This window comes from Pleurodeles waltl, chromosome 7 (genome assembly GCF_031143425.1).
Source record: "Pleurodeles waltl isolate 20211129_DDA chromosome 7, aPleWal1.hap1.20221129, whole genome shotgun sequence".
In the NCBI taxonomy this organism is placed as follows: Eukaryota; Metazoa; Chordata; class Amphibia; order Caudata; family Salamandridae; genus Pleurodeles; species Pleurodeles waltl.
Genome location: NC_090446.1, coordinates 1,268,687,579 through 1,268,702,800, shown reverse-complemented (window position 1 = coordinate 1,268,702,800; position 15,222 = coordinate 1,268,687,579).

The window sequence follows — 15,222 nt, the reverse complement described above, 5'->3', positions numbered from 1 at the left end:
TCTCCATGCATGTTTAAGTTATGAATATTTATAGTATAGCATGTCATGTAACTGATTCTCCCTTTGAAGGGACAAAAAGGATATCAGTGCACCCTCATGAAGCAGGTCACCAACACAGCCCCAGGCATCAAACCCTTTCAGCTTCCCAATTTCCTTAAGACTCCTTCCCACCCACAGTGGGGTTTCCACAGTGAGTTTTTTTGTACCCATCCCAGACATTTACTCGTCTTGCGCCATGCCTCAAGAGTCATCTGAGTTGCTGGTAATAAATGTCTCATTCCTCCCCCCCACCATGGAGATAGTGATGGTACAGGCATGTTTGAAATGTTATTCTTTCTAACACGTAGGTGGCGTGGTCTCCACAGTGAGTTTTCTTGTACCCATCTCAGACATTTATTCATCTTGCGCCATGCCTCAAGAGTCATCTGAGTTGCTGGTAATAAATGTCTCATTCCTCCCCCCACCATGGAGATAGTGATGGTACAGGCATGTTTGAAATTGTGTTCTTTCTAACATGTAGGTGTCGTGGTCCCCATCTTTGTGTCCCCAATCATTTATGGCGATCAGATGGGAGGCCCAGTAGTAGGCCCGGACATCGGGATGACTATACCTCCATTACATGAATTGCACTAAAGTGTACCATGTCCACTCTTTAAATTAATTTAACAATTTAAGAGTTTGACAGTTGTGGTCGGCATATATATTTTCACAACATACAAGTACCATTGAGCAAAAATTGGAGACTGGCTAATAGATTCACAATGGCATGGGACTACTTGGTGCCTAGTGACTGCATAGTAATCAACATAGTAGATTTTACACCAAATTAAGAAGTAAACCATTAGATACAAACCTCAAACTATTAGAAACTAATGGTAGAGAAGTAGAATGAAGTAGTGATACATGTCATTGAAGTATTGTGAAAGCAGTGTTTTTCATAATATGTTTATGAGAAGATTGCTCCATGCAAAAACAATATTTTAATATTAATGCTATGGATCAATGTCTTGGACTGTTATGCAGGAGCCTTGCCACTGAGTTGTGAACACCTGAAGTTTTCTAGTGAGCTTGTATGGGAGGCAATAGAAAAAAGAGATATTACAAATATCAATCCTAGAAGTTATGAGGGCATGAATCACAGAGTTTCTTGCAGAAAAAGGAAGAAAAACAAGGGCATAGTGTAATATTTTCAGAAGGTCAATGCAGGTAGGTGGTACTGTCTGAATGTGAGGCCTAAAAGAAAGTTGGGTGTAAAACTTAGCCTAAAGGCTTCTAACAACTTTGACAGGGGAAGGGGAAAAGCCCAGTTCTGATGGCCATCACCAGTTGTTATTCCATGCTTGTTGTTTGGGATCAAGAACAAGAGTTTTTTCTGAGTTGAGTTTGAGGTTCATCCAGGAGGCTTCGATACCAGGCATTGCCTGAATCTTTGTTGGCCATAAACTTGGCAGTTTTCAAGAGAATTAATCAACTGTGTTTCGTCTGCCTATGGCATTACTTCAGAGCCAAAACTCCGGATCAATTCTGCCAAAGGTGCCATGTAAATATTAAAAAGCATGGGGCTCAAAGATAACCCCAGTGGGGCACCACAATCAAGTAGAACAGGATGTGAATGATAAGGAGGGAGCCTAACTGCTTGGTACCTATTTGAGAACCAAGTAAGCGAGGATCCTATTACAGCAATATCCATCAGGCAGTGGATGAGAATCGTATGTGAGATTGTCAAATGCTGCTAATAAATCAAGTAGGATGAGGCTGGCAGTTCCTTTCTCATTCAAATGCTGCTTGAGATGCCCAGATGCCCAGAGATCTTAAGTAGGATAGATTTTGTGCTGTGGGCAGCGCGGAAACCAAATTGCAAGAAGTCCAAGATGTTGTTGGATTCCAGAAAGTACAATAGTTGAGAGTATAAATGTATTTCCAGCATCTTAACTGTAGCAGGTCTGTAATTATCTGGGGCATCGGGTCTGGGGCGGCCTTTTTCAGATTAGGAGAAACTTGAGCAAGCTTCTAGGAATCTGGCAAGGATCCCAATGCTATTGATATATGAAAAAGGTTGCAGAGGATAAGCACTATGGAAGGAGCGCCCAATTAAAGAAAAGATGATGAACATAGATCAGTTGGAGAATCTGACTAACGCTGTTCAACAGGATGGCCATTTCCGAAATGGAAAAATCTTTGAGATGTGGGCCTCTGTCAGCCATTATCCGATAAAGTGGTAAGCCATTTTCCTTTCAATTTGTGATGTTGCTCCTTGAGTATCAGCAAACTGGGGATGAACCAAAACGGCAGACTTGCGCCAAAAGTTCTTTTGGTATCCTTCAGAGGAGCTAATATATCAACGGTGGAGGTAATCCAGTTCTGCTAGTTTAATAATTCCTGCCTCACTAATCCAGTCATCTGTGGCCTATTGGCTGCTAGCAAAGAATATAGGGCCTGAGTTAGGCCCATATTTATACTGTTTTAGTGCCGCATTTGCACCGCTTTCTGACGCAAAAATGTCGCACACTTACAAAACACAATTGTATTTTGCAAGTTTTCCCCACTTTTGCGTCAAAAAATGATGCAAATGCGGCACTAAAAAAAGTATAAATATGGGCCTTAGTTTGGCAGACGGGTTACTCCATCACAAAAATGATGGATATCCCGTCTGCTGTATTACGATTTACATAGGATATAGTGGAATCATAATACTGCTGACTGAATATCTGTTTGTGACAGAGTAACCCCATCTGCCAAACTCTAAATCAGTTTTTGCTCTTTGATCCAATGCCATGGCCGCTTAACAATGAGCGGTCATGACAGAACTGTCTTTCCTGCTCAGTATACTGGTAGGGAAAGGTACAGCCAAATGGTCTGACCAGATTAGCTATATGGGAGTGTCACATATAAGGCACTCTATATTAGTAAAAACTAGGTCTAATATGTGACTGCAATATGCGTGGCGTGAATTACCACTTGAAAGAGATGTATAAAAGACAGTTCTTCAACAAAAAAATTGTTGAGGTGTCTAAAGCACCTTACATACAGTAATTGAAATCACCAAGTATTTTAAAGTTAGAATATATAATCACATAAAGTAAAAGCACTGCCTTAATTTCTTTAGAAATATCCTGGAATTCTGTATATTAATGTGCCTGACATTGTGAAGCCGGGAGTTCATCTTAAAATGAAGATTAGTCTTTCAAGATGTGAAAGATTGGCAATGGAGGTTAAATAGCATATCATTGTTTCTTTAAAAAGTATGGGTAGAATGCCTCCATTTCAGCACAGCCAAACGAAGTGTAAGACAGAAAAACCGACAGGGATAACTCCTGACATAAATGGCATTCAGCTGTCTTTAATGCATGTTTTGTAAGGAAGATGGCGTTGGGATTTAAGTCAGAAATGAAATCATTAATGTTTTGTTTATGTCTGAGTAGAGACCTAGGGCCTGATTTAAATCCCATTGGACATAATGGGATTTACATTTCAGCAGACGGGATATCCGTCGCCATTGTGACAGAAGAACCCGTCCGTCAATATCTAAATCAGGCACGGGGAGGGTAGTTACTGGTGATGCGAATGCACAGTCTATTACACATAATATCTGATAATGGTGGGCACTTAACCATGGGTCTATAAGATAAAATGTCTTGCCTCAAATAGCAGATGAGGTCTAATCCTTGTGGACCGGGGAGGGGAGTTGGCTCTGGTTGTAGTCCAGGCACAGACAGATGTAGACAGGTTTACCTTTAGAGTGCAGCAACACCCTTTTCAAGGCCCTCTGTCTTGGTGGGCGGTGTGGCCTGAGAACCAAAAAGACTAGCACGTGAAGCTATGTTAAAGATGCGCAATCACTATTAAAGCAAGGGGTAGAAATAAAATGTCTTTCTGGATCCCAGCAGATTCTGTGTGTGGGGGAAGTTCCCTTGACCTCACACACAACGAAGAAAAAAAGCAAAATTAATACAATAGTGAGAAATTAGAACTCATAAAAATAATAGAAAGACACTTATAAGTCACAATGACCAAGGTGTCCATCCAGTAATACAAGGGAAGCAAAAACCCAGGGCTATATTTATCAGTATTTTACGTAAAGCAGCAAGACATCTTGTTCCCTGAAAGGGAGTGGGCAGGAATGCACCATATCTACCAAGATATGGCACATTCCTGATCTCTGCCTATGCTGGTGCACAATCTGCAACAAGGTGCAAGGGTTCCTACATTACAGGCAGGATTGTTTTTGGTCAGGAAGGGATACATTCCTGTGCAAAAACAATTGTTTAAGGCATTTTCCTCTTCCTACGTGTGCTGCATTCTGCAGCACATATAGAAGCAGTAAACAACGAAGAGAAATACAGATATTTCTCCCCGTTACGTTTCTCCTGGGAAGGTGTGGCATTCTGACGCATTCCCAGGTCCACTAGTGTTAGTAAATCTGGGAATGCTTCAGAATCCATGGGTGGGTGCAGGAGTACACCCATGCTTCACCCATGGAGCGCCTTCCTGTGGCAGAGTAACGCAAGGCAGTGACTTCAGCTGGCTTTCATTACTCCCAATTTACCACGCTACACAGGACTACACAAGGTGGCTTGGTAAATCTCATTATAAGTTTTGCGTCGCCCTGCGCCCCCCTGCATGGCACAAGGGCGATGCAAAACCCTTGATAAATATGGTTCCCAATGTGGGTGTCTCCAAACTCCTTTTCTGCATGGGAGTGGGTGTCCTGAGGTAAAGGCAACACCTTTTTGAAGTCCTGGTTGGGGGTGTGTGGCCAGAACCAGAAAAGACTATAGCACGAATTGCGCTAAATGTATGAAGTGCAATTAAAGCAAGGGGAACAAATAACATGCTTAATTGGGTCCCAGAAGATCCTGTGTGTGTGGTCAAGTTCCCTTAACCTCACACACTACTAAGGAAAATAAGAAATGAGACCACATAAAAATAAAAGATAGACTCTTATGAATTATGATGTCCAATGTGTGCAGTGGCAACCAGGTACCTTCAGTAATACAAGAAATGCAAAAGGCCGTGTGTTGTTGTTTCCGAATAACTTTTTCTATATGGGCGTTGCTGCCTGAGGAAGCAAATCCTGCCTCATTAAAAGGTGAAGTAACTTCAATAGAACCGACTTTGGAAGAGATTAGGCATACTTACGTGCAAACTTGCTGGCCTCTGTCCACACTAAAAACAAAGGAACAATAGAGGCTTAGATAATGAAGTGTGGCAGCAATGGAGAAAAATTAAGAAAATAATATTAATAATAAATAAGCTTACTCATTGCTGAACTGCTTTCTGCATGGAAAAAAGACAGACATGCAGTTAGAACCAAAGATTTGTTAATAAGCCTTCACACTTTTTGTTTTCTTGTACTTGAAACATACCTTGTATGCAGCTGTGAGTTTTCACAAATGTTGCCTTCATATTGTATTCATAATTTCAGTAATGTGATAGTGCCACACTGTGCCCTGCCCACTTTTCCATTTTCAGTTCAGTTCATAGTGCCCCTTGTCTGGCAGTATCCAAGTGTCATACACTGTCCCATTCTACTTCTATATCAAAGAGCCCTGTGGCCCACAGTGCACATTTGTAGATTACACATTTGGCAGAGCTTTGAGATACTATACTGGAGAAAATATACAATTAAGTAAGGGACACTATTGCAAATTGAAAAATAAGGCCTTTAGGGGTTTTCTCAACCGAAGGTGGACAGGCTGAAAGCAAATGCACAGAGGTAAAGAATTCCAGGTCCTGGCTGCAGCTACCGAAGAGGACCTGAAAGAAAACACGACTGGAACTGTTAACACGAATTTATGCGAGCAGCCACAAAAACGTGCCACAAAAAATATGTGCCTAGGAAATCTGGAGATCTTTTTAAATGTTATGTGACTTTGATGGGTAACCAATGTTCCTGTTGCACCATAGAAGAAATGTGGGAGAATTAGGGAAGATTTTCAATAAGACCCGCAGCAACATTTTGCACCCGTTCCATTTGGTGGAGCATTACTGGAGCAGCCAAATGTATAGAGGTCCCTTAATCTAATTTCGAGTGACCGTGGGTAATTCATGACGGATACATGAAGGAAGGCAATGCCCTTAACGTCTTCAGTTGCCAAAAGCAAGTGCTCGATACATTGCTGCCTGCATTCTCAGTGATAAGTCATCATTGGTACGGATGCCAAGGTTCTAGAATTAGGTAGCTGGGGACGGTAAAGAACCCGTTAAAAGGGGGCCAGTCCAAGGATTCTATAGCTAATCCGTGAGCCAGGAGAAGTGCTGTTTACGAAGGATTTAGTTTCAGAAAATTGTTAACCATCAACCACCAAGTGATAGAAAGAAAGGTTCTCCAGGTGAAAGAATGGGACTAGACTGGGGGGCAGATGGGCTAATATTTCACTCAAATCAGTAAGGCAACCTGCTGTTTTGCGTCCCATTAAAGAGGAGAGCGGAATTGTGCCAAATCTCCTAAAATATCGCACACTTCTGCTCTCCTCTGGCGCTGGCGCACTGAGCGCTGCCTAGCGCCAAGGGATTCTTTCCTGCACAAAAACAATGTTAAGAGGCAATTTCCATTTTCTCCTCTGCATTACGCATAAAAAGAGGAAATAAAGAGGATAAATAAAGCTATTCTGCTTGGGATGCCTCTCTGTGATAGGTGCACCATGTTTACGCAATCCCATGTTTACTGCCTTTAGCAAATCTGGGATTCTGTCAAATTCAATGGGTCTACTACTAGCTCGATGGCTTTAATATCTTGGATATTTAATAGCTTGACCACCATACAAGGATGCCCCTAAAGCTTGGCATTTGTAAATCTCAAGAGCTGAGGTGGTTGGGAGGAAAAAAGAGCCATGTTGGCCATGCAGGATATCCCCATAATTATTGGTCTAGTATTCTGCCTGCGCTTCTGGGCATGGAATGACTAATTGAAGTGTTCTATTAGTCTAACCCCCAGATAGTTAAACACCTGGACTCTCTCCAGAGATACACCATTAAGGGTTGGATTGGAGTGTGGTGTTGGACAAGAGTTAAAGGCCATGTATTAGGTTTTGCCGAGGTTAATCTCCAGCCCCTGCTGCCTGAAGAAGGACTCAAAACAATGCAAAGGCTTCTGGACCCTCATAGGGGATTTGGATAGCAAAAGGGTATCATCTGCAAACAGTAGGGCAGGAATCTTAACACCAGCAAGAGACGGAGCATCCTCCTCACATTTCTCAAGCGGAGATTCCAGGTCGGTGATATAAAGGAGAAGGATGATTGGGGCCGACACACACCCCTGCCCCACTTCCCGGTTTATAAGGTTTGGGTCAGTTAGTTTGCCCTGTGTCCCGCGCCTTACCTGGGTATAGTTGTTGGAGTGTAATCTGCTAATAACTTTTAAAAGATAAGTGGGAACCCCCATCTCCACCAGCACCTTCCACAGGGTCTCTCTAGGAACAAGGTCAAAATGCAGACCGAAGATCTACAAAAATCAAATAAAGTCTGCCTCCCCCAAGGGCAACATATTTCCAGTACAAAAACTGCAGGCAAAACACTTGATCAATTGTTCCAATACCATCCCTGAAACCAGCTTGTAATGGAGTCAGGACACATATCAATCATCCACTCACTTACAACCCTGGTGGTTGGTGATAAAGCGGCGGTGATACCAACAAGCCAACAGTAAAAAAAAATTGAATTATGACCACGTTGGAAACCGCCAACACAGACAACCACTTTAACACACCGACCGCCACTGCGGTAGCCACAAGCACTGCGGAGGTAACTGCCAACAGCCAGGCGGAAGACAATGTTCCGCCCACTGTATTACAAGAGGCCTATCCGCCACCTTTTCTGGGGCGGTACCAATGACAACAAAAGCACAGCAGAAACAGATCTCAGAAGTCAAAGGACTCACCTCTGGACACTCAGGGAAGAACCACGTCACCATGGAGCCCAAACACAGATATTCCCCATGCTGGTCTGCCTCCTCTTACACCAGGAATGCCAGCGCCAGTGACGACAACCACGGTGAGTGCTGCCCCCTAGCACACAGGGAAGGGGGAGGAAAAAGAGTGACACACACAGGCAAACCCCCCACCCCAACAACATAAATACAAACAGATGCAACAACATTACACATCCACCCCGTAACCCTCAGGAATAATGCGAGGAAAAATGGAAGTGATTGAAGTGAGTGTAATAAGATAACATTCTGGAAATACGTCCTCAAAATTCAAAACAGTTTTAACAGATATACAAATGGAGGGACACTGCCATAATGTCCGTGGGCCACATTGCCACATCACATCGGCCAAGGCCCTATCTTACTCCTGCATCAACACGGAGAGAACATTGATGGGGCATCAGGTAGGAAATACACAGGCACCTCAGGGAGATGGGGAATGGGGGGGACCTCAGCTGGAAGATGGTACAACACCACTTGTCCTGGAGGGGGCAACATGCCCTGTGCGATGTCCTGGGGAGTGCAAAGCCACAGTCTCTCATGTGGGTGGTTTGCCCACTTCTTGGTCCTGGGGAGTGCAAAGCCACAGTCTCTCTAGTGGGTGGTTTGCCCACTGCTTGGTCCTGGGGAGTGCAAAGCCAAAGTCTCTCAAGTGGGTGGTATGCCCACTGCTTGGTCCTGGGGAGTTCAAAGCCACAGTCTCTCAAGTGGGTGGTTTGCCCACTGCTTGACCCTGGCGAGTGCAAAGCCACAGTCTCTCAAGTGGGTGGTTTGCCCCCTGCTTGGTCCTGGGGAGTGCAAAGCCACAGTCTTTCAAGTGGATGGCTTCTATACTGGTTCTGGAGGGGGCTTTGTGCCCAGTGTGCTTCATCCTAGAAAGGAGGGGGTGAGTGGATAGATTCTTCCACTGGTTCTGGAGGGAGCCTTGTTTCCAGTGTGCTTCATCCTGGGACGGAGGGGGTGAGTGGATGGGTTCTTCCACTGGTTCTGGAGGGGGCCTTGTGCCCAGTGTGCTTCATCCTGGCAAGGAGGGGGTGTGTAGATGGCTTCTTCCAATGGTTCTGGAGGGGGCCTTGTGCCCAGTGTGCTTCATCCTGGCAAGGAGGGGGTGAGTGGATAGCTTCTGCAAGTGGTTCTGGAGGGGGCTTTGTGCCCAGTGATGCAGTTATTTAGGAGTGCAAGGTCACAGTCTCTCACCTGGATGTCACACCCACAGGATTTGCAGTGGGCCGGATGCGTTACACTCCATGAAGGCAGGACTACAGACCGTCCGCCGGCGGCGATGGCTACTCAGTGGTGGCAGTGCTGGTGCTGGTGTCGGTGCTGCCAGTGGTGGGGAGAGGTTCCAGCCCTTCCACTGCAGCCTTGGATGGCTGCCCACTGGGGCTGCTGCTGCTGGCAGTGGTGCTGGTGGCCAGATGATGCTAATCCACAAAAGGACAGGATGACAAAACAAAAAGGGGGGAAGAGACAGAGGATACACTTGGACAATGGCAGCAGCAACACCACTGTTGTTGGCGTACACAACACACAGGGAGCAGCCCTACTCACTAGGCGAAGCATTACCAGTCACAATGCTAGTCACCAGGATGTAGACAGTAATACTTAACGCCAGGTGCAGCATACCTGAGACCCACAGAGCCCTGCCCAGTAGTGGATGCCCAATAGCTTGGTTGGAGGTGGAGTTCATCAGACCCCTGCCCAACATGGAACCTAGCCTGCAATGTCCGGCCTGGCCTAGGAGCATGTAGACGGGTCTCTTCGACCGCGTCCTACAGCTCCTCGGACTGGCGCCTTTTGCGCGCCCCGCTCGGAGCACTCGCGCGTTCCCATGGTGACGTGAGAATGCCTTTGCACACTTCGAGCCCGGATTTCCGGGTTCCAGCTTCAAAACTGAGGACGGACTCCAGGAGGGAGGAGGAGTTCCCTTGGGAAACGAGACCGAAGACGGAGGAAGACAAGACGCCGCGAGCAGAGGAGGCAGGACCGGGACCGGAGGAGATTCCAGCATACCGCAGAGACCGTGAGCTGGGGAGCCGAGACTCGGACGGGAACATTTCCCGCCACGACCCTGGAGGGTCGTGGCTTAAAAAGGTACGGTCCTTGTTACAAGGACGGCGGCACCCTATTGCTACTATTGGGCACAAGGGAGGGGAGGAAGAAAAGAGACGAGGGTTGGGATTGAGGAAGGGGGGGTCATGGAGAATGAAACCAAAACGGGTGATAACTTGGGCTGAGCACGGAGAAGAGAATTGTCACAAGTGCCACAAACCCTCCACCCCTCACTACCGGGCATAACTCTATACCACTCCTCCTCTATCTCACTAGTTCCCTCCCTGCTGCATGTTCTCACACTAAAAACAACACCAGAACCCCACAAACCCACTTACCTTTTGTTTTTGCTCCTGTGTTTTGTTTTCGGTTTCCAACTGGGAAGTTACGCGACCCGACACCCCTCAAGAGACCTAAAGGAGAAGAAAAGAACAGAGTCATTAAGAAAAGAAGGAACCTACCCGGAATTTTGTTATCAGATTTTGTTACCACAGTAAACGGCCATTACTTATTGTTTCAAATTCATAAAGAAATAAACCCTTTCCCCTCTACATACGATCCAGAGTCCTTTGTACCACTGATCGCTTCCACAGAGCACCAACAGACGAGAGACCACCCCACCACGAACAAGTAGTATATTGGGAACTGTACTCACCCCCTTGTGGCTGCTGTGATGCCCTCAAGCACCCATCCAGCTCCGGATTGACCACCGCCAGTATACGGAACATCAGGGGGTCAGGGTTCGACGGGCACCCCTTCCTCATTGGGAGGCCATCCCCAGCTGGGCCTCCGCCGTCTTCCGTGCCCAGCGTCTCAGGTCCTCCAACTGTTTGCGACAGTGGGTGCTCCGCCTGCCGTAGACCCCCAGGGTACGCACATCCTTGGCGATGGCACGCCATATACCCTTTTTTTGATGGGCACTGACCTGCAGAGGAAATACACATAGAAAAAGGGTATCAGTCATACGTCCGGCCTGTTACACTAATGACCCACCATAGCCCTCCCATCCCCTTACGCACATACATTGCCCACCATACATGCAGCACGCAGCCCAGCACCCCTCAACCACCCCCCCCTTACATGAGGCCCTCACATACAGCACTCCATGCATTCATGCCCCATGCATCGTGCTCACAGTGTACCCCCCCTGTTAGTCTGGAGGCCCATACAGCATTCGGTACTGGGGTAGGACCTTATCCACCAGTCTCTCCAACTTCGCAGCAGTGAAGGCAGGGGCCCTTTCCCCAGTGACTCGAGCCATGGTCGATTCCAGACACAGGTCACAGCAGCACTTGCAGTGTAGGTCCTCTCCTGTTGAAAGTCAGGCAGCAAGTGAGTGAACAGATAGAAAATGGCAGTCATGTCCGCGGCGGTGTGTACCATCACCATCGGCGTACATCACCATTGACTACTGTAACCCATAGAGCCCAATGTTGACCAAAGAGGAGTTGCACAGCGGTACTCGACCGCCTCACGCAATGGCGCACAACGTCAGCAGCATTACCTCATTTCCACCTGTCCATCCACACAGGACAGGCGGCTGCCATTTCAGTGGGGGGGGGGGGCAGGCAATGGCACTTAACGGCATCACAGTACACATAGGCACAATTTGGGCCCAAACATCAACATACTGTTTCTGTCACAACATGTAATGCACTGTACATTTAGGAAATGTTGAAAACTGACCAGATGCTCATTGTTTTGCCCCCTAGATTACAACAGCTGAGGATGAATAATGAATAGGAGATGGAGACATTCCCCCATGTACAGGCTCCTGGTGGACTTGGCAACGATGGAGGACAGGCACATTATCCTCACCTACAGACTTGATAGGGCCTCAATCCAAGAGCTGTGTGCCCGATTGGAGCCAGACCTGATCTCAGCTATCAGTCACCCCACTGGGATACCCCCTCTTGTGCAAGTCCTATCTGTGCTCCATTCCTAGGCAACTGGCTCCTTCCAAGTGACAGTGACCTTGGCAGCAGGAATGTCACTGCCAATGTTCTCCAACGTGCTGACCAGAGTGTTGTCTGCCCTGATGAAACACATGCGCAGCTACATTGTTTTCCCCCAGGTGGAGGATTTGGCCACAGTGAAAGCTGACTTCTATGCAATGGGACATATCCCCAACATTATTGGGGCAATAGATGGCACACATATTGCCTTTGCCCCCCCGGAGAAATGAACATGTGTTCAGAAATCAAAAAAGCTTTCACTTGATGAATGTGCAGATAGTGTGCCTGGCGGACCAGTACATCTCCCATGTCAATGCAAAGTATCCTGGGTCTGTGCATGATGCCTTTATCCTGAGGAATAGCAGCATCCCATATGTGATGGCTCAACTCCAGAGGCAACGGGTGTGGCTAATAAGTGAGCCCATGGTTCCCACCCAGTGGATGTTGGTGTATGGGTATGGGGTTGGCCCTTGGGGTTAGTGTCTAGCTAACAGGTACCCCTCGATATTTGCAGGTGACTCTGGTTACCTCAACCTCTCATGGCCACTGACCCCAGTGAGGAATGCCAGGACAAGGGCAGAGGAACGTTACAATGAGGCACATGGGCAAACAAGAAGAATTATAGAGTGAACCTTTGGCCTCCTGAAGGTCAGGTTTCGGTGCCTCCATCTAACATGTGGTTCCCTGTGCTACTCACCCAAGAATGTGTGCCAGATCCTCGTGGCATCTTGCATGTTGCACAACCATGCCTTACGTCTCCAGGTGCCTTTTCTGCAGGAGGATGAGGCTGGAGATGGCCGTGCGGCAGCGGTGGGGCCTGTGGATAGTGACGATGAGGCAGAGGATGAGGATGTGGACAACGGAACAGCAATCATTCGACAGTACTTCCAGTGACACACAGGTAAGACATTGTAACGTCACCTACCATTGCAGTTTTGTGTTGTAAATTTTAACTGGCAGGCTGATATTCCCACTACTATGGCCACTTTGACATGTCTATTTACAGATATCTGTGCCCCACTCTGGCTCCTGGTGTATTGACTGCAGCAAACTACAGGTCATATCTAAGTATACATTACTGTACAGTTGAATTGCAATGTCTACAGATTGTTAAACAAATACATAGTTCAATCTATTGACAGAGTCAATACTTGTATTTTTTACAAGGGCATTTATTTATGTGCTAATAAGTGGATGGGGTATTGCTATAGCCTGGGGGGTGGTTGTGGAGAGTCCAGGTAAGAGTTCCAGTCTATTTGTATCACAGGTGCATTGTCCAAGGGACAACAGGGTTGTCTACCCTGATGATTTCCTCCACCATAACCCTTAGCTCCTCCTCTGAGAACCTGGGGTGTCTTTGTGGTGCCATGGGTGTAGTGTGAGTGGTGTGTGTGAGGGTGTGTGGGGTGATGTGCTGGGGGTGTGCACTGTGAGGTGCGTGTATGGTGTATGGGTGATGGTGTTCTGTGGCTCTGGTTGTGTAGGTGCTCTTGCTGTATCTCTCTCTAGTGGAAATTTTAGTCGTAAAGGGATGTGGGTAATGTGTGTGTGTGTTTTTAGTGGTGTGGGTGTGGTGTGTGTATGGGTGTCAGATGTGTGTAGTTTGAATTGACCAATGTAGTGTCGTTTTGTTAGGTTTTGTGTATTTTGAGCGCAGCAGTATGTACCGCCAATGGTTTACCGTGGTTGAATGTCCGCCGCAGTGATTCGTGTGTCATAATGCTGTGGGCGTAGTCCTGTTGTCATAACGGTATGGGTTTTGCTACCGACAGTTTATCACTGACCTTTGGGTTGGTGGACTTGTGTGTGTCTCTGTACAGTGACGGATTGCTATGTGTGTGTCATAATATGGGTAGCGGTATACTGCCGCGGTCGCTGCATGTTGGTGGGAGTCAGCATGGTAGTAAGCGGGACTTACCGCCACTTTCATAATGAGGGCCTTAGTCTATTCAGAGTTATCCAACTGAACAGCTTTTGTGAGCTGTCAATAAGACTGATTGGTCTGTAGTTGGAAGGTAAGGATTTACAGCCCATCTTAAAAATTGGAATAATCTCTGCTCCACCCCAAGTGTGTGGCATAGGTACATCAATCAATATAGCATTAAAAAGCAGAACAAGAGCGGGCGCCATATCTCTCTATGCAACCTAAAAAGAGCGCCATGCACTTTGTCCAACCCTGGTGCCTTGTTAGGTACAATCGAATCTAAAGCTTTGGAGATCTCTGCACAGGATATATGATTAACCCATTGTGACGTCAAATCCATGGAGTACTCAGCAACAGCTACACCAATGGAGTTACAACTCTCCAGCTGGGTCTCCTGGCTGGTGAGCATAACCTTTTAACAATTTCTAGACTACATCTTTTGAGTATAACTGGGAGAAATTCTCAACCCATGCAGCAACAAGAATATTACCTTCCAATGGGGCATGGATATTGAATCACCATTGGTGACAATGTACCAGAAGGTACAGCGATCCTTGCCTTTAATAGCGCACAATATTGAGTCCCATATAGTACATTCCCACTTTTTTTCACATTAAGGATTGAACCTTTGTAGAACAACCTGGCAGCCCAAATGGCATCCCTACACCCAGCTTTAATGGATCCAAACAGAGCATGCCTGGCTTCTCTACAGGATTTAGTGTACCAAGAGGCCTATTTCTTTCTCTTCGGGATACATTTAAACTGTTTCAGGAATAAATTACTAAGGGGGGCGAATATGGTATTATCAATCATACACAAAACAACAAGGAATCAAAATGGTCTGGGGACACATTCTCAGCTACCACAGCATCCAACCCAGCAGATACAACCTCCAAAACATTCCAGAGCATTACTTATGACTCTGCCACCACACTCCACTTAAGCTTACATCGGTGGTTGGTTGCAGCCAACCTTCTATCTAAGTGCTCCGGGGGGGTGGGGTCGCTCAGGGCTCCTAGTGTTAACCCCAGAGCATTATGGTTGCTGTCTTGCCTAGAGATTACAACGATATCGACCAGGGTTGGCAATAACCTAATATCTGACAGGATATAATCTTTGAGGCTGGAACACTGTGGGTGGGTATACATGTGTCAACCCTCCCGGTCAGATTTGGTTCTCCTGTTGCCCACCCGAAGGCCCTTACTAAGCATAAAATAATTTAGCTGCAGCACTACAGTAGACCACCTCTTAACAGGAGGAAGTGTGAGGCCAGGAACACCTCAGGCATGGTCCTCATCACTAATAGGATCCTCATGGAAGACGGACAGTGGCTCAAATTTACAGACAAAATCATTCGCTATTAT